Consider the following 23710-nt stretch of genomic DNA (forward strand, 5'->3'; position numbering starts at 1 on the left):
ATGCCCTCACCATTCTGGTCGGTCTTATGAATGAGGAGCCCTAGAGGAGTACTAGGTCGGAGTGGTTGGGTGTTGGGCTGGTAATCACAAAGTCAGCACAAAACCACCAGTGCCTTTGCTGCAGAATGATAAGACTCTCTACTCCCATCAAGAGTTAACAATCTCCTGAACTCACAGGGACAGTCCGACCCTGCCCTAGAGGGTTGGAATGAGTTAGAATTGACTTGAAGGCAGTGACATTTTTTGGTAAGTCTTGTTAATAGCTCCCTCAGATTATATTATTCTAATACTCATCATTAGAGTTAAATAAACATTTAGCACACCCAACGTTCAAATATGTTAACTTTGCAAACAAAATATTTAGCCAGAATCCAAGTGTTTAAAGGTATTTATTTTGCTGTAGCACTGTTTGCTTCCATAACAAGTTAACTCATTGAAATTTCTTGAATTTTTCCTGTTTTAAAACAATCTCAATATAAAAAATAGCAAAATAACAATGTCAGGTGAAAGCCAAATATACTAAGCAAAAATTACAGTAATTAGTGCAAACTATTTAGAACACGGAGTTTTGGAGTTTATTAAAGCAACTTCCATATTTGTGCAGCCAGTTCCAAGCCTGTCAGTTTTCACGGTGCCGTAAGATGTGACAGTACACGTACTTTATCACGACCAGCCCCCTGTTTTCCAGATAAAGAAACACAGCAAGGAAAATTAACTGCTTGCCCCCGGCTACACATGTCTCCAATTTCCAGACCCACTACTCTCTGCAGTGTTCTTAATTTGAGGCTAAATTATGAAAAAAATGCTACAAAAATGCACAGTTTATCCACATTGAAACTTTCCTATTACTATGCTTCTAGAATTTCAGAAAGCAATGCAGTTTCCTCAGATCTTTAAAGAATTGGGGGTTCGGAAATGTGCTGTCCTCATGATTTGTTATGGGAGAACATGAATAGGATTCAGACATTGCTGATCTGTTTCTTTTTAGATATTTTTCCCATTTGTTTTTCTATATTTATATTTGTATGTGTTGTCTGGCTTAAAGCCTAAATTCTTAGAATAATTTTGTTTTTTAAAACATCTTGTATCTTACCCCACCCAAAGCTGCATTCTGGAAGACATGTGACAAATTTTTTAAATACTTTTTTTCATAATTATAAATTGAATTCTTGCTTACAGTTAAATTTTTAAAATATAATCATGCCTATACCAACTGTAATCTTATATTTTTGCCATTTGGGGATTTTTCCATTCATTTTCCAAATATATGTACATACATATGTGCATATATATGGCTTCAAAATGTTCATGGAAAAATTACATTTTACTTTACACTTTTTCAACAAACATTTTGAATCCCCTTCTTCACACATACACACACACACACACACACACACACACACACACACACACCAGTAAGTCAAAAAGTATTGCTGCTAAGTGTGGTGAAGAAATTAGATGGTGCCCGGCTACCAGATAAGATAGTGTCTGGGGTCGTAAAGGCTTGTTTCCAAGCAAGCAGCCATGTGGGTGAAATGTCAACTAAATACACAGGGAAGAAGCATACCAACATCAGTCATTGAAGCATTGTAAATCATATAATCTGAAATTGAGGGAGGGATTAGTATCAGAGCCTAAATTGTGAGAATCTGGTTTACAGAAGGCTATGGATGACAGTGGGAGCCCAAGATACATTTGTGGGAACTACATAGGAAATAAGCCTCCAGTGATTTCCTTCAATCCATATTAGAGTGACGGAAGGAGAGTGGTTACCAAATAGAGTACATTGGAGAGATAACATAGAAGATCAAAATGATAAACCTGATTTGAACAGTTAAAACCTTATCAGTTGATTCCCCCTCTGATGTACATTAGGCCTGATCTGGTTTTCAACTCTTTCTGTAGTTGTTGTTGTTGTTCATATTGAGGTTTACCTCAGATGTGTTAGGTCTTTGGGGCCCACCTCCTTGAACTTGTGTTATATGTTTTTCTGTTTTTCAGTATATGAAACCCAGTATCGATGAACCTATTGGGAACGCAAGTAGAATAAGGGTTTCTGGGGGGTACAGTGGTAGAAAGGGGAGTAACAGGGAGCTGATGTGCAGGAGTTAAGGAAGGAAAAGAATGTTTTGAAACTGATTGTGGTAGCAATTATACAATACTGCTTGGTGTGATTAAACTATGGAATGATATGGTATCTGTATGAACTCCCAATATATGGTTTTGAAAAAAAAGTATTGCTACTAGAGTTCCAGTTCCAGTTTGTATGTATGTGCATGGCTTTATTCCAAATAAATCATGTTTAACCAAATAGCAAATGGTTGCAGACAAGTTTTCTCAGTGGTACATTTGTTTTAGTCATTGGATTTCCTTCATATAAAAGTCCAATCAAAACAATGATGGCTTCTGACGGGGTCTACTGGGCAAGTTCAATTCAAGACAGAGAGATCAGCTCAGATTCCAAAGGGATGGTCTTGACAGATCTTCTTGAAGGACACAGGGTGATCACAGTGTGTGCTTATTAGAAAGTTTTGTAAGAACACTGAAAACGGCATTGGTAAGAAAAGGTCAGGGAAGTTGCATCCAGCAACCCCCCTCCCCCCATCCCCATCCCCTGATTACAACAGTGCACTTGCTCATTGCTGGAGGGTAGCAAGGGCTCTCCTATAAGAACGCCATTGGGCAACCTTACCTCGTGCACCCTGCAGTCCTGATCTTGACTTTTTTGGTTGCCTAAACTAAAAGAACATGTAAAAGAAACAACGGTGTCTTAAGGACGCTAAAGCAGCTACTTTGAATTGAAGAGCTCAGAATCCCTTGGGGGGAGACTTCTTACTGTTGTTGTAAGTGCCATCAAGTTAGTTCGGACTCATACTGACCCTGTGTACATCACTGCCATGTCCTGCATCCTTCCCACAATGGTGGCTATGGGTGAGCCCATTGCTTCAGCCCCTATGTCAATTCATTTTGACAGTGCCCGTCTTTTTTGCTACCCTCCTTTATCAACCATGATGTCCTTTTCCAGAGACTGCTCTTTCCTGATAACATGTCCAAAGTATGAGACGTCTTGCCATCCTTTCTTCTAACAAGCATTCTGGTTGTACTTCTTCCGAGACAGGTGTGCTTTTCTTCTAGAAGTTCATGTTACTTTTGGGTAGTCTCACCGGCACCACAGTTCAAATGCATCTTCACCTTCAGTCTTCCGTATTCAGTGTTCAACTTTCACATGCAGATGAGGAAACTGCAGGCGCACCTTAGTCCTCGAAGTGGCATCCTTGCTCTTCAACAATTTAAAGGGGTCTTGTGCAGACTTAACCCAATGCAGTGCATCATTTGATCTCTTCCCTGCCCCTGCTTCCGGGAGCATTGATTGTGGATCCAAGCAAGACCAAAAAAATCCTTGACAACTTCAATATTTTCTCCATTTATCAAGATGTTACCTACTAGTAGTCCCGTTGTGAGGATTCTGGTTTTCTTCACTTTGGTTACATCCACACTGAAGGCTGTAACCCTTGGTCTTCACCAGCGAGCGCTTCAAGTCCACTTCACTTTCATCTTGTAAAATTGTCATCTTCTTATCAAACGTTTTTAGTAAGCCTCCTGTGATCCTTCTTTGATGATTTGTTCAGTATACAGATTGAACAAGTATGGTCAGAGAATACAACACGCATACTTTCTTAATTTTAAGCCATACACTCTTCCTTGCTTCTGTTCTCACAACTGCTCCTTGACCCCTGTACAGCTTCTGCATGAGCACAATTAAGTGTTCTGGAATTCCACTCTTCTCAAGTTCATCTATAGTTTGTTATGATCCATAGGGTCAAATGCATTTGCATAGTTTATAAAACACAGGTATACATATCTTTTTTTTTTTATTCATTAACATCTTCGGGGATTCTCTGCTCTGAACCAAGATCCATCTCACACTAGTATGATATCCCTTAACACCATGTCCTCTTCTGAATCCAGCCTGAACGTCTACCAACTCCCTGTCAATGTACTGCTATAATTGTTGTTGAATTTTTGCAGGAAAAACTTACTTGCACATGATAATAGTGATATTGTTTGATAATTTCAGCATTCGTTTGGGTTACATTTCTTTGGAATGACAGAAAATATGCCTCTCTTCCAGTTGGTTGATCAGATAACTGTCTTTTACATTTCTTGGCACAGACAATTGAGTGTGTCTAGTGTTTCATCAGCTTGTTAAAGAATTTCAGTTGGTATTCTGTCCATTCCTGGAGCCTGGTTTTTTTGGCTAATCCCTTTAATGCAGTTGGACTTCTTCTTTCGTTACCATTGGTTCTTGAGCATATGCTACCACTTGCAATGGTTGTGTCCACCAGGTCTTTTTGGGACTATGACTCTGTATTACTTTCATCATCTTTTGGGGCTTTCTGCATCATTCAACATCTTGCCCATAAATCTCTCAGTACTGCAACTCAAGGCTTGATTTTTTTCAATTCTTTCAGCTTCAAATATACTGTGTCCTTCTTTTTTAGTTGTTCAGCCCCAGGTCTTTGCACATCGCATTATGCTACTCAACTTTGTCTTCTCAAGCCTCTCTTTGAAATTTTCTGTTCAGTGTTTTTTCTCACTACATTATGTCTTCCTTTTGCTCGAGCTGTGCTGTGTTAAAGAGCAAGTTTCCGAGTCTCATTGAAATCCACTTTGGGTTTTTCTTTCTTTCTTGTCTTTTTAATGACCTTTTGCTGTCATTATGTATGATGTTCTTCATGCCCTCCCACAACTCGTCAAGTTTTTTTGCCATTAATGTTCAGTGCACGAGATATATTCTTGAGCTGTTCTCCAGATTCAGGTGGGGTATATTCAGTGTTGTATTTTTGCTCTCGTGGACTTATTTTCATTTTCTTCAACTGCAACCTGAACTAACATAAGAGCAATTGATGGTCTGTCTGTCCCCCGTCAGGTCCAGGCCTCATTTTAGCTGCTGATAATGAGCTTCTCCATCCTCTCTTCCCATGGGTGTAGTCAGTTTGATTCTTGTGTATTTTCTGTCTAGCAAAGTCCATGTGTACCATCACCACTTATGCTGTTGGAAAAAGGCATTTGCAATGAAGAATTTGTTGCAATCGCAAAATCCTGTCATGAGCACTCCAGCTTCATATCTGTCACCAAGGCTATTTTCCCAACGACTGTTCCTTCCTCTTTGTTTCCAGCGTTCACATTCCAATCACCAGTAGGTATCAATGCTCTTGATGTACGTTTGATCAATTCAGACGGAAGAAAGTGGTAAGATTCTTCAATTTGTCCATTGTGCAAAATTTGAACGATAGTTGTATTAATTGTACTTCCTTATAGGTATCTAGATATAACCCTATCACAGCCATCATTTGCTGCACATTACGACGTGTGATTGATTCTAAATGGTAGTACCAATCCATTTCATCTCACTAATGCCCAGATATCCCTGTACGCATTCCATTCCATTTTTAACATTTTCCGTTTTCTTAGATTCATACTTGATTGTTAATAGATGCTTACAGCTGTTTCTTCTCGTTGGGGGTCATGCCCCGTCCAGATGAAGTCCCATCCTTATGGCTGACTCTCTTTTGTTTGAGAAGGCAGCTCTTTCCCAGTCAAATTCTGAGGGCCCTCCAGTCTGAGGGCATCATCATCTAGCACTGAATCTGACAATGTTTTGCTACTACTTATAAGGTTTTCAGGAATCAGTGTTCTGCAAGGTCAGCAGTTCTAAACCAGCAGCCGCTCTGCAGTAGAAAGACAAGGTTTTCTTCTCCCATAAAGAGTTCCGGTCTCAGAAATTCACAGGGGCATTTCTACCCTGTTCCGCAGGATCACTGAGTCAACATCATCCACTCAACAGCACTGAGTCTGGTTTTGGTTAAGGAGACCGAGTATTTTCACAACAAATACGTATATTACTTATATATGAGGGGGTACCAAAAAGAAAGAAAAAAAACCCAAACAAACAAAAACGGAATTACACTGGGCGAAGTGGAGCTTTCAGAGTACGCAATTTTCCTGCTAGGCGAGCCTCCAGCAACTCGCTCGGAGTTAGGCACCCAGCCGTGTCACCTGGGAAAGGTTCTCTCTAGTCACTGTGAATTTTTTCGTAAAAGCAGTTTCTTTTGAACCTCGTTTTTGTGATGGTCAAGTTAAGAGAACTGTGTGCAGCTGTGAAGTTTGTTTCCTCCTTGGGAAAAATGCCACAGAAACTGTTGTGATGTTGAATACAGCTTAGAAGGACAGCGCTCTAGGGAAAACTCAAATGTACGAGTGGTTTTCTTGGTTCAAAAAAGGTGAAATTTCGATCGATGACAAACCTTGTTCTGGATGTCCAACAACTTCCTGAAACTTCCCAAGTGGATGAAAATGTCAACTTGCAGTACATTTGGAGTTTGTTCCGCCAGACTGCTATTCAAACTTTGTATTTAGAGGTTCTGAAAAGGTTGCGTAACCGTGTGTGACAAAACATGCCAGATGGTGGCAGACAGGGAACTGGTTTTGCCACCACGACAGTGTACCTGCTCCTGGCAGCCATCTCAGGACACCAGTTTTTGGAAAACAATAGCATGCCTCTCTTTCCCCACACACCTTACTCACCTGACCTTGTTCCATGGGATGAATGAAGAGGGGCATGAAAGGATATGTGGATTTTACGAAGTAGAAGAGATGAGGGGAAAAATGAGGGAGGTTCTGTGAGCCATCCAAACAAATGAGTTTGAAAAATGTTTCCAAGAATGGAATAGCAGAATTGACAAATGTATTATGTGTAATGGAGAGTACTTTGAAGGTGATAAGGTTGTTTTGTAAAAAAAATTTAAATACAAAACTTTGGGGGGAAATTCCAGTTTTGGGGGGGTTACCCCTTGTATGTGGTATGTGTATATTTCTGTGTGTGTGTGTGTGTGTGTGTGTATACACATAATTGAATATTAACATAAGGAGCCAAGGTAGCAAAAAGGTTAAGCAGTAGTCAGGAAATCCAACCATGTGTTCATTGCACTGGGCCTATCTGCTGCAAACTATCTCTTTAAAGTGTTTTAAAAAGCAAAGCTGTCGCTTTGGAGACGTAAGGAGCTCCTGGGCCCAGTCACTTTGTCAGTTGCCTCATCTGAATGCAAAAGTTGGACACTGGATCATGAGGACTGAGTAACTGATGTGTTTGAATCATGGCTTGGGAGAAGAATGTTCAATGTAGTATGGACTTCTAATTATACCATGGGCTTTTAAAGTATATTTTATAATTAGTGTTTGCATGATGCTAGAAAGCATCTACCAAACAAAATGTGTTACAAGAATGCTAGGAGCCTTGGTGTTACTGTCAGTTGGTGATTTGGCTGCTAACCCCATGGTTGGTGGTTCAAATCCACCAGCCATTCTGTGTGAGAAAAATGAAGCTGTCTGCTCCTGTTCAGATTTCCAGTCTCAGAAAGTCTAAGTAAGTTCATTGTGAGTCTGAGTTGACTCTGTGGCGGTGGATATGCCAATGCCCTCTGCCATGTTCTCTTCTTCCAACTACGCTAACTCTAAAGTTATCCGTGCTTTGTCGATATATCATGATACTCATATGAGCCACAACTGGACAGGTGTGCCTTGTTTTTCAGAATCTCTCAAGTTTTCCACCTTTGACCGAGTTCAGTGTTAGCACTGTCATGTTGCTTGTTTTAGTGGAGAACATTTACGTTTTCCTTCTCTGATAGGTTTACCTTACAAAGTTTTACTCTACATATCTTTTTTTCATTCATAGTGTAGCTTTTGTAAAGGTTTATCTTTTTGTTATAATAGCAACCTATATTTGTACCATTATACAGTGTCCCTGTCACCTTTTTTTTTTTTTAATTGACTACTTTCTTTTGTTTCCATAGTTTGAGTGACTGGAAATATAGATAGTATCTCTTCCTTCTTTTCCTCTGTTTTTGGTTTTTTGTTGTATTTTGTTTGTTTGGTTTTTGTTTTTTTTTTGCATGCTAGCCTTCTATAGCTATTGGGAACCTCTCTCATGGCCTTTGTTGTTGTTTAGTGGAGATTTAATACACAAAACACTCCATATTTCAACCACATCAAGTAGAATTGGGCAGTTGTTACCTCAATCAGTTTCCAAACAATCTTATTCTATGTGGACACCTTGACATCCTCTCCCTCTGAGCCCCCTTTCCCCGCTGTACCCCTCCCCCTACAAGCCTTATTCTACTGACCCTCTAGGTTCATCGATCCTGGGTTTCCTATACTGAAAAACAGAAAAGCGTATGACACAGCTTCAAGAGCGGACCTCCATTGACATCACACCTCTGAGATGCACCTTAATATGAACGAACAGCAACCAAACAAAAGAATACAAACCCCAAAGAGAAAATTTTAGAAACCAGCTCAACCTGCATCATAGTGGGGATCTACTGACAAAGTTATAACTGCTTAGGTCAGATTTATGCCTTTGATCTTCTGTAATCCTCCTTCCCAAGCACTCTGTTTAGTGAACACTTTCCTCCCATCCCTCAATTTTAGATAGGGAGAATTCTCCAGAGACTAATTTTCTATTAGTGCCACCTGTGAATCTGGAGCTCCCATCGTCATCCACTGCCTTCTGCACACCGGAGTCTCACAATTTAGGCTGATAGTGATCCCTCCTTTGACTTCAGATTATATGGGTTACAATCCTTCGGTGACTGATGATGGTGCGCTTCTTCTCTGTGAATTTAGTTGACATCTCACGTATATGGCTACTTGTCTGAAGACAAGTCTTTAAGACCCCAAATGCTATTTTATCTGATAGTTGGGCACCACCTAAATTCTTCAACACATTTTGCTATAGCACCCATATCTTCTGTGTCCCTTTCATTAGGGCAAGTATCAAGCAGGGTCTCATGGCCTTTTATGCCTGACAACTAAACTACTTACAGAACTCTAAATGTGCTTCCTCCTGTCTCCATACCATCAGAAAGATTATGCTACTCATTTCTGAGTTTTCGAAGTCACTTCAAAATGAGCAGCGCACACATACGCATACACATACACAAAATGAGTAACAATAGGATTGCGATTGAGTATCTACAAATCCCTAAAGTATTTATTGGAATATGTTTTATTGACCTAAAAGTCCATATAACTATCCTCAGAATGCTGTCCTTAGAAGCAAGGTTGTCAAGACTCGGCCAGGTACTTTGGACACGTGATGGAGGAAAGACCAGGCCCTGTGAACGGCCCTCGAGCTTAGTGAGGAGTCAGGGACAAAGAGGGAGCTCCTCACAAGACAGGCGGACACTGTAGCTCTGATGAGGAGTTGGAACGTAACCCCAATAGTGAAGGTGGTGCAGGACAGGACTGGGCAGCGTTTTATTACATTGCACATAGGTTGAAAGCACTCGATGGAACCTAACAACAACAATAAACATCCAAAATAGAAAGATGCACTTTTGAATGGTTCAGTTAAGCAACATAGTATCCACCTCTTGAGTGTATCTAATATTACCACCAGCCTTGTGAACTTGCTCAAATTTCTCAACCATCTTGAGTATTATTTCCTATTAATTTTTATAGGTTTGAATTATGTTACCGAGCTCATAGAGTTGTGGGGAGAATTAAATGAACCCACAGGTGTAAAGCACCGTGGCTCAGAGGAAACTCTCAATGAGTAAACAAATAAATATTAAGCATTAACTTCAACAAGATATTAGAAGCATTAGTGTTTTTCATATATTCACTCATTTTATAAATATTTAATACATTCATTTAATGAATTATTGACTTTAAAAAAAATCTTTATTAAGGAATAATGTCTCGTTGCCAGTCAGGTGTATGCTGTTGACTCACTTACATGAGCATCTTTTCCTTCCACCTGGGCAGACCTCGGAACACAGAGGGAGAAAAAGATGAGCATCCCCTTCTTAATGGAACTTTCAGTCCTTTGTCTTATCAGAAGTCAAAGCATGTAGTTTCTGAGTAAGTTATTTTTGTTCTAATAACGCCACTTTTAGAATCATTGGCTTGCTGGTGCTTAGTGTGCTGGCTCTCTCCGAGTCACTGCTGTGGGCTTGTTTTTTTGGAGGTTTGACCTTCTGGAAATAATTTTCCTCATTTGGCTACGTTACTAGATGTTCATTTCCTATTTTGCTAGGACCTCTGTTGAAATATTAACTACTAGGATACATTTCTCAGTATTAATCTGTACTTCCTTTACACATTACAATTTGCCTTTCTGTCAAAATTCACAGCTTAGAGCCATTAGTGTTTGTAGATAAGGAAAAGTTCTTTATATTAACTGTACATTTCCTGTTTTTCAGCCCTAACAAAATTTAACTGACACGTTTTCTTACAGTGTTTTCATAATGATTTTAGCTCCATGGGGGTATATATTTTATTGAATTGAAAATGCATATCTTATGCAAAACAGAAAATGTTTGAAAATGTTTGCATTGGTCAACCTAGGAGAAAGACGAAACTGTCAACTCCCTTAAAGAGTGACTGACGGTCATGGACCCATCGTGAGTCTGAATCAGCTTGCTGGCAGTGAGTTTGGTTTTGAGTTGTTTTATTGGTCAATATCAAACCCATGTTGTATAGGTTTTCATAGTTATCAGAAGCTAAAATGTAGTAAAAGTAAGAAATCTCAGAAATCTTAAAGCATTGAGTTTTAAACTTCAGATGATGCATGTAGAGTCTTATGCTCAGGCATGTACAGAGACAGGCACTGGAAATAGACTCAACCCTAAGGCGTAAGATGTTTTTTTAAATGGGTGCAAGAGTTTTATAAATGGAGATATTCTCTCAATCAGTTGAATAGCACTTTCTACCTTTGTTGTTGTTAAATGCCAGCAAGTCGGTTCCGACTTATAGCAACCCTCGGTACAACAGAAGACCCCCTAGTCCTGTGCTAGCCTACGTTTAAGGCCATGCCGATCTACCGCATCAAAGGCCTTCCTCTGCCCCTCTACTTGACCAAGCATGGTCTCCTTTGCCAGGAGCCGGTCTCTCCTGATCATGTCTCCAAAGTGCATGAGCCAGTCTCCCCACCCTTGCTTCTATGGAGCATGCTGGCTGTACTTCTGCCAACCCAGATGTGTTTGTTGTTTTGCTAGACCATAATATTCTTTGCCAACACCATAGTTCAATTGCATTGATTTTTCTTCAGTGTTTCTTTTTCAGTGTCCAACTTTCACATGTATATGAGGTCATTGAAAACCTCATGGCGTGGGTCAGGGGCACCTTAGTTTTCTTTTTTTTTAATCATTTTATTGGGGGCTCATACAACTCTTATCACAATCCATACATCCTTCCATTGTGTCAAGCACATTTGTACATTTGTTGCCATCATCATTCTCAAAACATTTGCCTTCTACTTGAGCCCTTAATATCAGCTCCCCATTTATTCCCCTCCCTCCCCACTCCCTCATGAACCCTTGATAATTTATAAATTTATTTTTTTGTCATATCTTACACTGTCCATCCCCCAGGGAGGCGGTTATATGTAGATTCTCATAATCGGTCCCCCTTTCCACCCTACATTCCCTCCACCTTCCAGGCATCACCACTCTCACCACTGGTCCTAAAGGGGTCATCTGCCCTGGATTCCCTGCACCTTAGTTTTCAAAGTAACATCCTTGCTTTTCAACACTGGAAAGAGGTCTTGTGCAGTAGATTTAGCCAATGCAATGCCTTGTTTGATCTCTTGACTTTTGCTTCCATGAGCATTGATTGTGGATCCAGCAAGATAAAATCCTACACAATTTCGGACTTTTCTCCATTTATCACAATGTTACCTGCTGGTCCAGTTGTGAGGATGCTTGTTTTCTTTACATCAAGTTATAATCCATATTGAAAGGGGCAGTCCTTGATTTCATCAGCAAGTACTTCAAGTCCTCATTTCCAGCAAGCAAGGTTGTATTATCTGCATATTGTAGGTTGTTAATAAGTCTTCCTCCAATTCTGTTGCAGAATTCTACCTTTAAGTAAGTGTGTGTGTATACAAAAAAAACACTTAAAAGTAAATATATGTCTCAGATGCCTATGGGGTCCATAAATGGGTGAAACCACCTAGGTGTTTGTACCTGTGCATACATTAAATCAATGGGACAGAGAGTGCCCCTTTTAAAGGGGACGGGGAGCCTCTTTTCATACCTCTGAAATTCACCGTCTGTTGGAAACGAATGCTTGCAGGGTTGGCATAGGAACCCAGTGTCATCCGTCTACATCAGTGAGGGCACAAACAGTTTGAGCTTTGCTACGAGCCCAGAGGCTGGCACTTCAGACTTATGCAGCAGCCTCACAGAAGAAAGGCCTGACCGTCTGCCTTCATAAGGATTGTAAGCAACAAACAAGCAAGCAAACTCTATGGGGAGCCATTCTACTTTGAATGCAAGGGGTCACCACAGGTCAAAACTGATTCTATGCGAACAGTTCGGGTTGCTTGTTGTCTGTTTTGTCATCAGATCTAATACATTTTCAAGAGAACTTGAAAGTTCCATTTTTATAGAAAAATTTACCAACTTATCAATATTGACAGCTATTTTTGAAAAATTATGTATGCAAATAAAACATCCTGTTGGCTGCTGGTCTGCAACCTCTGGCATGTGGTGGTGATGCGGGTTAAGGCCAGCCTTCCGTGTTTTCAGATCTTAAATGCAATCTTACCTTCTCTCTCGCTTTCATTAACTGATATATTCTGTACAAATGGTTACATATTCCTAAATGGTTGTAACCTATAAATAACTGGAAATGTTGTATTTTCATGAAATAAGGCTATTAGTTTGCCAGAAATAACATTAAAATATTTCATAATAGCTTAGTGAACTAGAAACGGCTGTGTTTGGTGAAATGTTTGTTAGAATCTATCTTTTAAATGATTTTCTCATTCCTTAATTTTCTTTGCTTGGGTATCACTGTTGGTATCCATTGAAACAAAAAAGTTAAAATTACAATTTGTGAGATTATGTAGTTCTCCTTCCTGATTTTCCCAAAACTAGGACAAACCAATAAACTATGTCTCTAAATATCAGATTTCTGGGAAAATTGTTCATTTCTGAATAGTCCTCCCTTTTCTTAGGAAATACTTGGATAATTTGTTATGTCATTTCCATTTGTAATTGTTATCCATCTGTGTAATGATTCTATTTTGATATTTCAAGACAGTTATAAGGTGGCCAACTGGTTCACATTAGGGCATAGACTAGTCTTCAGAGGATTACATTTTGTAGTTATATGTAACATTTTATAATATCAATTTATTTATTTTAAAATTTCTATAATATTTCCCTCTAAGAAGCTTCTATTCCAAAACAAAACTCACAGCCTTTGAGTCAATTCCAACTCATATTGACCTTATAGGGCAGAACTACCCTGGGGGGTGGGGGGGGCGTCTGAGATATTCTCCCTTTGAGAAGCTAGTGGTTTTGAACTGTTGATCTTGTGACTAACAGCCCAACACATAACCACTACACCACCGAGGTTTTTTGATTTGGTAGTTTTAATCCTTTGGATACTTAAATTGGTCTCATTAATCTACTAGAGTTATTCATATTGAGTAGCTATGGGTTGAGTTATACATCTTTGTAGGTAGATGTCCTTTATCAAAAATCATTCCCTATTTTTATTTCTCCATCTCCCACAGCACTCTACTGTTCAGCTACTTGATTCAATAATTCCTTGCAAAGGCTGCTCAGAACTCACAGACAAAATTCATGATTAAGAGGTTATTATGGACGGGAGTGAGGAGGGAAGGTGAGGGAGAAAGGGGGAACAGATTACAAGGATCTACATATAACCTCCTCCTGGGGGACGGACAGTGGAGAAGTGGGTGAAGGGAGACGTCGGATGGTGTAAGATATGACAAAATGATAATAATTTATAAATTATCCAAGGGCTCATGGGGGTGGGGGGCGGGGAGAGAGGGGGGAAATGAGCGAATACTAGGGGCTGAAGCAGAAAGCAAATGTTTTGAGAATGACGAGGGCAACAAATGTAAAAAAGTGCTTGACACAGCATCAAAGAACAAAAAAATCATATCATTGTAAATGTGGGTGAGTGCAGAGTGGTGACTCAAAGCCCATCGGTAGGCAACTGGACACCCCCTTACTGAAGGGTTGTGGGAAGGAGATGAGCCAGTCAGGGTGCAGGGTAGGAACAATGAAACATAACTTTTCTCTAGTTCTTTAAATGCTTCCCTTCCCTCCCCACCCCCCCATCATGATCCCAAGTTTACCTTACAAATCTGGCTAGACCAGAGGATGTACATTGGTACAGATAGCAACTGGAAACACAGGGAACCCAGGACAGATGACCCCTTCAGGACCAGTGGTGAGAGTGGCGATGCCTGGAGGGTGGAGGGAAGGTGGGGTAGGAAGGGGGAACCGACTACAAGAATCTACGTATAGCTTCCTCCCTGGGGGATGGACAGCAGAGAAAGGGCGGGGGGAGTCATCAGACAGTATAACATATGACAAAATAATAATTTATGAATTATGAAGGGTTCATAAGGGAGGGGGGAGGAGGAGGGAGGGGGGAAAATGAGCAGCTGATATTAAGGGCTCAAGTAGAAGGCAAATGTTTTGAGAACGATGATGGCAACAAATGTACATATGTGCTTGACACAGTGGATGTGTGTATGGATTGTGATAGGAATTGTACGAGCCCCCAATAAAATATATATTTTTTAAAACGTACTTGACACAATGGATGGATGGATTGTGATAAGGGTTGTACAAGCCCCCAATAAAATGATTTAATTTTTTTTTTAAAAAAAAGGTTTATTATGGAAGCTGACAGGTTACAATGCAGGTAAGAAATGCCCAGAATACATTTGATCAATCGGGACATGTGGCCGAGCTCTTTCAGAGCTGCTGAAAAACAAACACACCAACAAACACGGAAAGGGCATGCCACTTCGTTAAAGCCTCAACCTGAAGGCACTCAGCCCCACCTCCATGGGTCAGCAAGCCCAGGTCTCCACGTCAAGTGCCCATTGGCACCCCAGTCCACAAGCCAACCTCTGCCCTAAAGCATTCAGTTTTACTTGCTCCGTGGACTGGGAAGTCTACCACTCTGTGTCATGCGCTGACTCCTGGTGCTGCTGCTGCTGCTGCTCCTCTGAGGTCCCAGCTGTCTTCTGGACCAAGGAGGTTCACTGCACAGGAATTTGAGGGTCCAGAGTATTTGCTCCACTTCTGGCTATCGCCGGTAGTAAGATTCCTCCCTCCTACTCCAAGGACTTAGTTTATACCCAGCAGGCTGGCACCCACAATGAATCCTGTTAACAATTACTCACTGGTGAATCCTATCAGCGTCCTGTGCTACATTCTTACCCAGACCTATGCAGGAAAAGATCATTTCGTGCAGCGGTTCTCAACCTCTGGGTCGCGACCCCTTTGGGGGTTGAACGACCCTTTCACAGGGGTTGTCCGATTCATAACAGTAGAAAAATGACAGTGATGAAGTAGCAATGAAAATAATTTTATGGTTGGGGGTCACCACAACATGAGGAACTGTATTAAAGGGTCACGGCATTAGGAAGGTTGAGAACCCCTGATTTAGTGTGAGTTAGAGAGCCTTTGCCTAGAAGAACTACATTAAATAATTCACTGACCCCTGCAGTAGGTCATGCTTAGTTGAGGGCTTTTCCTGGTGGCAAGCTGTCAAGAGAAAATGTTTGATAGGTTTTCTATGCAAAGGTTCATAATGTTCTATCCCAAGCTGTATAGGGATGTGGGATTTGCAGTCTCCAGATATTCAACCAATCTATCAATCTCCCACAATCAATATCATTAATGATCTCTGTTCTTGATACACACACACAACCCACCCCGCCCTGCAAGCTGATGATCTTTCTATGCATATCCTTCTATGATATGTTTGGTGCTGTGTGCCCCGCCCACCCTCTGCTACATACTGACATATGGTTCAGACCAGTATTGCGCAGCTGCTGCATGCCATGTGGTGCAAGGTTCTTAGGACAGAAAAGTGATGCCCCTTCAGTGAGCCCCTCATCCGGGAGAGGACAGACACTGCACATTAGTGTTCTAAGTGAGGAATGTATGAGATGTAGTAGCCTCACTCATTTATTTGCCCCTTGAATATCATTAACTGTCAGATAGTGTCAGGGTGGTCAGGGTGTATCCAGTGAATGAAAGAGTCGATGGCAGTCTGCTCTGAAGTGAAACATTTGTTGAACACAGAGAAGAAGGTTCATGACTGACCTCGGAATTAATGAGTTTGGGCTTCAATGTTCATGGCAAATAATAATTTTTGTGGACAAAAGTCAATGGTTTTTGTATAGGAACAACCAACAATTCCAACACCAAATTGAAAAAAAGAAAATTCACTTACAGTTGAGTAAAAAAGCATGAAGTACTTCCTGCATCAGTGTAACAACAATTAAATCGCTTGCCTAAGGAGACTGCCAGGATGTGGAGCCCCTCACCAGTGAATGAGCAGGAGTGGAACTCTGAGATCCTCATTCTGGCGCTGAAGCTTCTGTTCTGTACTATCAACGAGGAAGTTAAAATTGCAACCTCAGGTTTTGTTTTTGTGGTTTTTGTTTTTGTTTTTTTTTTTGCTTTCTTTCCTAAAGACATTTCTGTGATAAGTAGTGAAAAACTTGAGGTCCATCATCTCTGCCTCTGGGAGGGGCAGTGAGGGCCTGGTGGCACTGGTGGCACCACACACACACACACACACACAAGAAGCCTGCCAACGAAAGTTACCTGTGAATAAATACCTCGAGGGTCAGTGGAAGGATTCTCACCTTCCATCCAGGAGCCCTGAGTTCAAGTCAGCTTGTGTGTTGCTGTGATTGGAACAGCTTCATCAGAGCCTCCAGACTAAGATGGCCTAGGAAGAGGGGCCAGTCATCCAGTTCCAAATATTCGTCAATGAAACCCTTGTGACACAGTGGTCTGATAGGATCATGGGGATGGTGCAGGACTGGATCGTATTTTGTCCCTTTATTCATGGGGTAGCCATGGGTTGAGAGGGACTCCGTGGGACACCTAACATGAATCCTAGAAAGGGCAAACGTATCTTCGAAACAGGAAGGTGGGCATCAGAGGTCCCAAGCCTTCTTTGTGTAGGGAGCTGCCGAGTCCCTATCTGACAACTTACAGCCTAGACCTCAGGTAACACAGCTGAGCCGGGAGGGGTTGCACACCTCCTTTGGGCACAGACCCACATTTTCCATGCCAGCCCTTTAGGACCACATCAGTGGTTTGGGTCTCTAATCAAGAAAGTGGGGTGAAGAGTTGACCAGCTGTGGACATCTTTATACATGTGTAACCCTGAACGAGAGAGACCCTGGTCTCTCTGGACCCTGGCTCCGTTTCAGGTTTCTCACTATGTTGCTGTCAACCCCCTCACAGAGCCTAGCTGGTACTTGGATGCTAAGCAAAAAGTTAGCGATGAGAACCCAGCAGCTGCTCTGCATGCGAAAAGATCTGATCATCTGCTCCTGCGTAGATTGCCGCTCAAAAACGCATTGCCATCCAGTTGATGCTGCCTCATAGTCCCCCTACAGGACAGGGTCGTAATGCCCCAGTGAGTTTCAGAGAGTGTAACCCTATGGGAGTAGAAAGCCCCATCCTTTGTCGCGAGGAGTGGCTAGTGGTTGTGCCCTGCTGACCTTGCAGTTAACAGCCCAGCATGTCACCACTCTATCACGAAGCCTCCGTAGGTCACCCTGTGGAAACCCTGAGTCTCTGTGAGGTGGAATTGGCTGCACAGCACCCCACCAGTACCACCACAAAATCCCTTTAAGGCCTTAAAGGTGCCCTAGAGTGGGGGCTCTGTGTTGTATGTAAAGGACTAAAGACGGATAGGGCAGAGGCATAGCCCACAACAGGATACTACCGAAGGCCATGCTACTCCATGGGCCCTGACTCCTCTGAGTACAACGATTTGGGGACTCTCTTCATCCCACCGGTTGCAACCCGGCTCTTATGCCTGGCTCTGGTTCTGATCTGGCCCTATGTGCATGCCCTTCATGGCTTTATGGCTTGGGCCCGATTTGGACCATTGCTCTTAATTTTGTTTTACTCTTTGATGAGGCATCTGGATGTCAGTGTAGCTCATTGCCTGCCACCAAGGCTCACAGCTTCTCTTAATTTTGTACCATTTCTTCCCAGGATCTTTGGAAGTTTGGGAGAAATCATGTTAAACTAGAAGTGATTGTTTAAATTCCAATCAATGGCAGTTTCATTGTGACAAATATGAGTCCTTTGAAAGGAATGACATTCATTAGCAATGTTCAAGTATGTGCTTAGGCATGTTTTTTTATTCATGGGGCTATCTATGTCATCTTAAAATTAGTCTAACTTAACTTTGAATCTTATACGTAGTTAAGCACCTGCTTTACTCATTCACAGAGTCCATTGCATTGTGACTTCTAACTCTTGGGAGGCCCTGTTTGCCGTGCACGTACGTGTGCATGTGTGCGTGCGTGCATGCGTGCGTGTGTCTTCTTCCTTGTGTTTCTGTGGTTGGCCGCCAAAGGAGGAACCAGACAACTGTGGGAAAACAGTCCCATTCCCTCTGCTCTTCCTGTGAGTGTTGCCAACCTCACAGACGGGAGAGATGGCCCGCTCTGTCAGACAGTCTGTGCTCGTCCTGGCCAAGGTTCAGGCCAACTTGCCTTGCTCCGTTCCTCCTTGTACGTCTGGCTTCTTTGACAAATATGTTGGAGTGGAGCTGAGAGAGCCAAAAGAGTTCTTCCCACGACAATCACTGGACTTAAGATAGGCTTACGTCAATAACCAGGTAGAAGCTTAAATCAACAATTTAGTGCACATTATTCAGAACTTACAAGAAGCTGATTCCGGGAACCCAAGAGGAAAGCGAATTTTGGGAATAATGAGGGCAACAAATGTATAGATGTGCTTTACACAATTGATCTGTGTATTGTGATGAATTGTATGAGCCCCAATAAATTGATTTTTAAAAAAAGAACTTACAAGATACCAAGCTACCTGCTATAGTGTGAAGAAGAATACAGCAGCATTCTTATCATCAAGGGGCACACAGCCTAATGGAGACCTGTTTAAGTGTACTTGTGATACCGAGAGGTGACGTGTGTAATAGTAGATACATCTGAAAGCACAGAAGCCATAGAGAGAAAAATGTGGCCAATCGGCCTGGGTGTGTCACTGGAAGGATGCACAGGTGGGGTGGTCCTGGAGATATTTTAAAGGAAGGCTGAGTCCCCAGGTGGGAGAGAAGACCTCACAGCTGGGGATAGAGCCTGCAAAGACAGGGCAGGGTTGGGGAGCCATTCATTGTGCGGTACAGTAGCCGGGTTCTTGTACGACATTAAAAGTTATCAAAAATGTTGCAGCATAAACAACACAAATGTATTATCTTACTGTTCTGCAGGTCATTATCCAACATGAGTCTTGTTGGGCTAAGAGTGTCAGGAGGCTGCATTCTTTTCGGGCGGTTTTAAGGAAGAATCTAGTTCTTTACTTTTTCCAGCGCTTCTCACGTTCCTTGGCACGTGGTCCTCCTCAGATCCCAAGTTATCCAGGGAGGGTCAACGGGTTGAGGCTTTTTGACCCTTCACATCTGTCTTTTTCTTCCTTCACATCTTTCTAACCCAGTTTTTAAGGACTTTGAAGGACTCATAGGATTAGGGCACATGGAAAATCCAGGCTAGTCTCAAATTCCACCTCAAGTGTCAAAAGCATCATCATTTCTGTAAAGTACCTTTTGCCACATAAAGCAACCTAGTCACTGGTCCCGGGGATTCGTCCGTGGAGATCTCAGGGAAGGGGTCCTTACTCTCCCTGCTACAGGAAACGTCATTAGTATCCCAGAGCGGCAATGACTCTAGGAGGTTTGGAGAGAGAAGAGACAGTTTTGGAAAGGGAGGCAGGGCTTCTCAGTAACGGAGACCTGTGTGCACCAGGTGAACTAGACTCGACTCGGAAGAGTGGTACTGTGAGAGGTGGCGAGCTCAGTGAGATTCTGTTCGGGACCGAGCGCTCTGTCAGCAACGGAGAGAACTGACGGCAGGGACACAGGGACTGAAGTTGCTTAGTCGGTATTGCAACAGGCTCAATAAGAACCTTCAAATGGCGGTGTCACTTCCAGCAGAACAGGGTGAGGGCAAGAGGGAGATGCGTATGCCGGCATGTGTCGACTGTCTCTCAAAGCATAGCAGCCATTTCCGAGGATGAGGTAGCACCAATAGGTTCTATCAAAGCAGCAACAAGAACTAGGGAACAGAAAAGAGCCACTGCCTTCTAGTTGGTTCTGACCCATGGAGATCCTATAGGGCAAAGGAGAAGTGTTCTCTTGGGATGCTGAGGCTTGACATCTTTACAGAAGCAGACGGCCCCATTTTTCTCCACAGAGCCACCAGGGGTCCAAGCCTCTAGTTTTTTGTTAGTGGCCCAACCCTGAAGCCATGGCGTCCAAACCACTGTTCCTCGAACAGATGCTGACTGCGCTACAGACACCAGCACAAACACCTCATTGTTTCCTCGTGCTGACCCCTTCCAGAGAAAGCACTTACTGGGCTTTTACTTGCCCTGGAATGTCCTAGAATTTCAATATTTGACATTTTTTCCATATTATTAAATGTGATCCATGAATCATGAACTCTCAATAAACCTAATCTGTTGAGTAAATGTTTCCTTCCAGTTGCAATGATCAGCAACACAAGTATCTATTATGAAATCATGCTTGTGAACTTGTGACATTATATCTAACCTTTCGTTGTGTATATTCTTTGACAGTTTGAGAATGGGCTTTATATTTTGGAGAGCATTTTAAATGCCTGACACTTCTGGTTTCTGTACTCACTTGTGTCATGTAGTATAAAGTGCAACTTTTTTCATACTTGATACTGTTAATGAATGGAGCATTTTCACTTCCTGGAACAAAGTCCGAAGGTCCTTAACAGAGATCACCCTGTTTTAAAGAGACAACCTATTATTTGACAGGTAATTGTTTATGAATATCAATTTTTATTTTTAAAGAGGATAAAATCTGTCCTTCGCTTTGGTCGTTTAAGAGAAACCTATTTTTAATAGAGGAGTCTCTCTTTTCAAGCCAGCCAACATAGCTGAAAGTTTAGCAAACACCGTTTTCCGAATACCTACGGTTTAACATTTCTTGACTTGTGAGTCAGAATGGAGACAGTAGCAGGGGACTTTGGAGCTTGCTTGTTGGTACCGTAGACTGCAAAACCAGACTCACGGCCGGTGAGTCAATTCTGACGCAGCCACCCCGCAGGACGAGCTAGAGCTGCCCCTGTGGGTTTTCGAGACTAATTCTTTATGGAGTAGAAAGCTTGGTCTTTCTCCCCCAGAGCAGCTGGTGCTTTCAAACTGCTGACCTGTGGCTGGCAGCACACCTCGGGACCAGAACAGCAGTGGGACGCCTCCGCAGGCTGCAAATGCAACGCTAATGTTTTGCTCTATGAGCTTCCTTTACGGCTTTTTAAGCGTGGTGGAGAGCATGGGCAGTGGCGTGATGGACACTGCACACAGGGAAGAAAGCCACTCCGACCTGAGTGCTTTTGCTGTCTCTCAAAACACCTGCCGTGTTGGATCCTGGGCCCACCCACCATGCTATTTCAAGCCATTAGAGTTTAACATGGGACTCAATTTAGGGAAAATGGCTAAGCTTTTGCTAAGCCAGAAATTGAAGCTGGTTGTATCTGCCACTAAGATCTAACCAACGCATTCCCCACCTCAAAACTCTGCTCTGAGTCCTTAGTTTTAACAGCACATATGAGCAACCTGTTCTTATGAAAGAGCAGCACATCTGCTTTAGAGATCGCTGGAAAAGTCAGATGAGCAAAGATCAAAGTGCCGCATTCTTACACCTGAGAAAAACATTTTAGCATCTTAGGATTTATTCTTCTCTATCTCTCTATAATCACATACTCATATGTAATCTAGGATCATATTCTACAGACAGTTATCCCTTGGGCAGAGCAAGATGAGCCACTTCACCTAGATCTTCCCTGCACCAGACTGTGAATCAGTCCTTTCTTGGAGACTTGCTGTGTGCTTCTGAAATGGAAAATGGCATAAGAGACCACGAACTGTGTATGAGACACACTCCTGGTTGCTAGCATGACAATGTGCCTAGACCACATGAGTGGGCAGTTAGGAGACATAATTTTTAAGTCATAAGTGTATATTGGTATTTATTTTAATGTTACAGTTTTTCACTTTTCTTGATTATCTAATTGAACATCTACTTGCTTACACTAAAAATCTTCCTTCCTAATATGGTCTACATGTTTAATTTTAACAGCTTTATTGAGGTAATTTTCATGCCATAAAATCTACCAATTTTAGGACCAAGCAATAACTCGCATCTTGGAACAGAACGTGTTGCTCCTCTCTCAGAATGAACGGAGACCAGAAAGCGGATGCTCACGCCCAAGAAAAGCAGAATTTCACCCAGCACTTCTCCCATGTGTTCAAAGTGCTGACTGAGGATGAGCTGGGCCCCCAGAGATGGGAGACGCTGTTGCCCGGCTCAGGAAGGTCCTGGAGTACAATGTCCTCGGAGGCAAGTACAGCCGAGGGGTGACAGTGGTGGCTGTGTTCCAGGCGCTGGTGGAGCCCAGGAAGCAGGATGCTGACAGTCTGCAGCGGGCCCTGACCTTGGGCTGGTGGGTCGAGTTGCTCCAAGCTTTCCTCCTGATACTGGATGACATAATGGATTCATCCCTCACCCGCCGGGGGCAGCCCTGCTGGTACCAGAAGCCAGGCATAGGTCTGGATGCCATCAATGACGCCAGGCTGCTGGAATCCTCTATCTACCACCTGTTGAAGTTCTACTGCCGGGGGCAGCCCTACTACCTGCACCTACTCGAGCTCTCCCTGGAGAGTTCCTATCAGACTGAGATAGGACAGACCCTGGACCTCATCACTGCCCCCCAGGGCAAGGTGGATCTCAGCAGGTTGACCCCAAAGAGGTACAAATCCATAGTCAAGTAAAGGCCTCGTTCTACTCCTTTTACCACCCCATCGCTGCTGCCATGTACATGACGGGCATTGACGGGGAGAAGGAGCATGCTGATGCCAAGCGGATCCTGCTGGAGATGGGCGAGTACTTTCAGATCCAGGATGATTACCTGGACCTCTTTGGGGACCCTAGTGTGACAGACAAGGTTGGCACTGACATCCAGGACAACAAATGCAACTGGCTGGTGGTTCAGTGTCTGCAGCAGGCCTCTCCAGACCAGCGCCAGGTCCTGCAGGAGAATGATGGACAGAAGGAGGCCAAGAAGGTGGTGCGGGTGAAAGCCCTGGATGAAGAGATGGAGCTGCCGGCCCTGGTCCAGCTGTACGAGGAAGCCAGTGTCTCCAGCCTCAAGAGCCTCATCGAGCAGTACTCTGTGCTGCTGCTGCCCTCCGTCTTCCCGGTGCCTCGCACACAGGATCTACAAGTGGCAAAAGACACAATACTAGTATTCCCTGGGAGGGCGAGCCTCAATAAACTATTGTTTAACCTTAAAAAAAATCTACCAATTTTAAATGCACAATTCAAGAATATTTAGTACACAGAGTTTTGCAACTATCGCATACATAATGTTAAAACATTTCCGTCACGCCCCCAAAAGAAATTTCATGTCCCTGAAAAAATAACAATTTATAAATTCTCAAGGGTTCATGAGGGAGGGAGGATGGGAGGGGTAGGGTGGGTGGGGGAAGGAGGGAAAAATGAGAAGCTGATACCAAGGGCTCAAGTAGAAAGAAAATGTTTTGAGAATGATGATGGCAACATA

General features: G+C 42.6%; 1 protein-coding gene and 1 pseudogene across 1 annotated transcript in view; both read left to right on the forward strand.

The window, feature by feature from the left end:
- Nucleotides 1–23710, forward strand: part of CCDC146 (coiled-coil domain containing 146) — a 136869-nt gene that overhangs the window by 61885 nt on the left and 51274 nt on the right. The window lies entirely within an intron of this gene.
- On the forward strand, nt 22315–23393 carry LOC105978589 (annotated as a pseudogene).

This window comes from Echinops telfairi, unplaced genomic scaffold (genome assembly GCF_000313985.2).
Source record: "Echinops telfairi isolate 266 unplaced genomic scaffold, ASM31398v2 ScPeMD7_23;HRSCAF=83, whole genome shotgun sequence".
Taxonomy (NCBI): domain Eukaryota; kingdom Metazoa; phylum Chordata; class Mammalia; order Afrosoricida; family Tenrecidae; genus Echinops; species Echinops telfairi.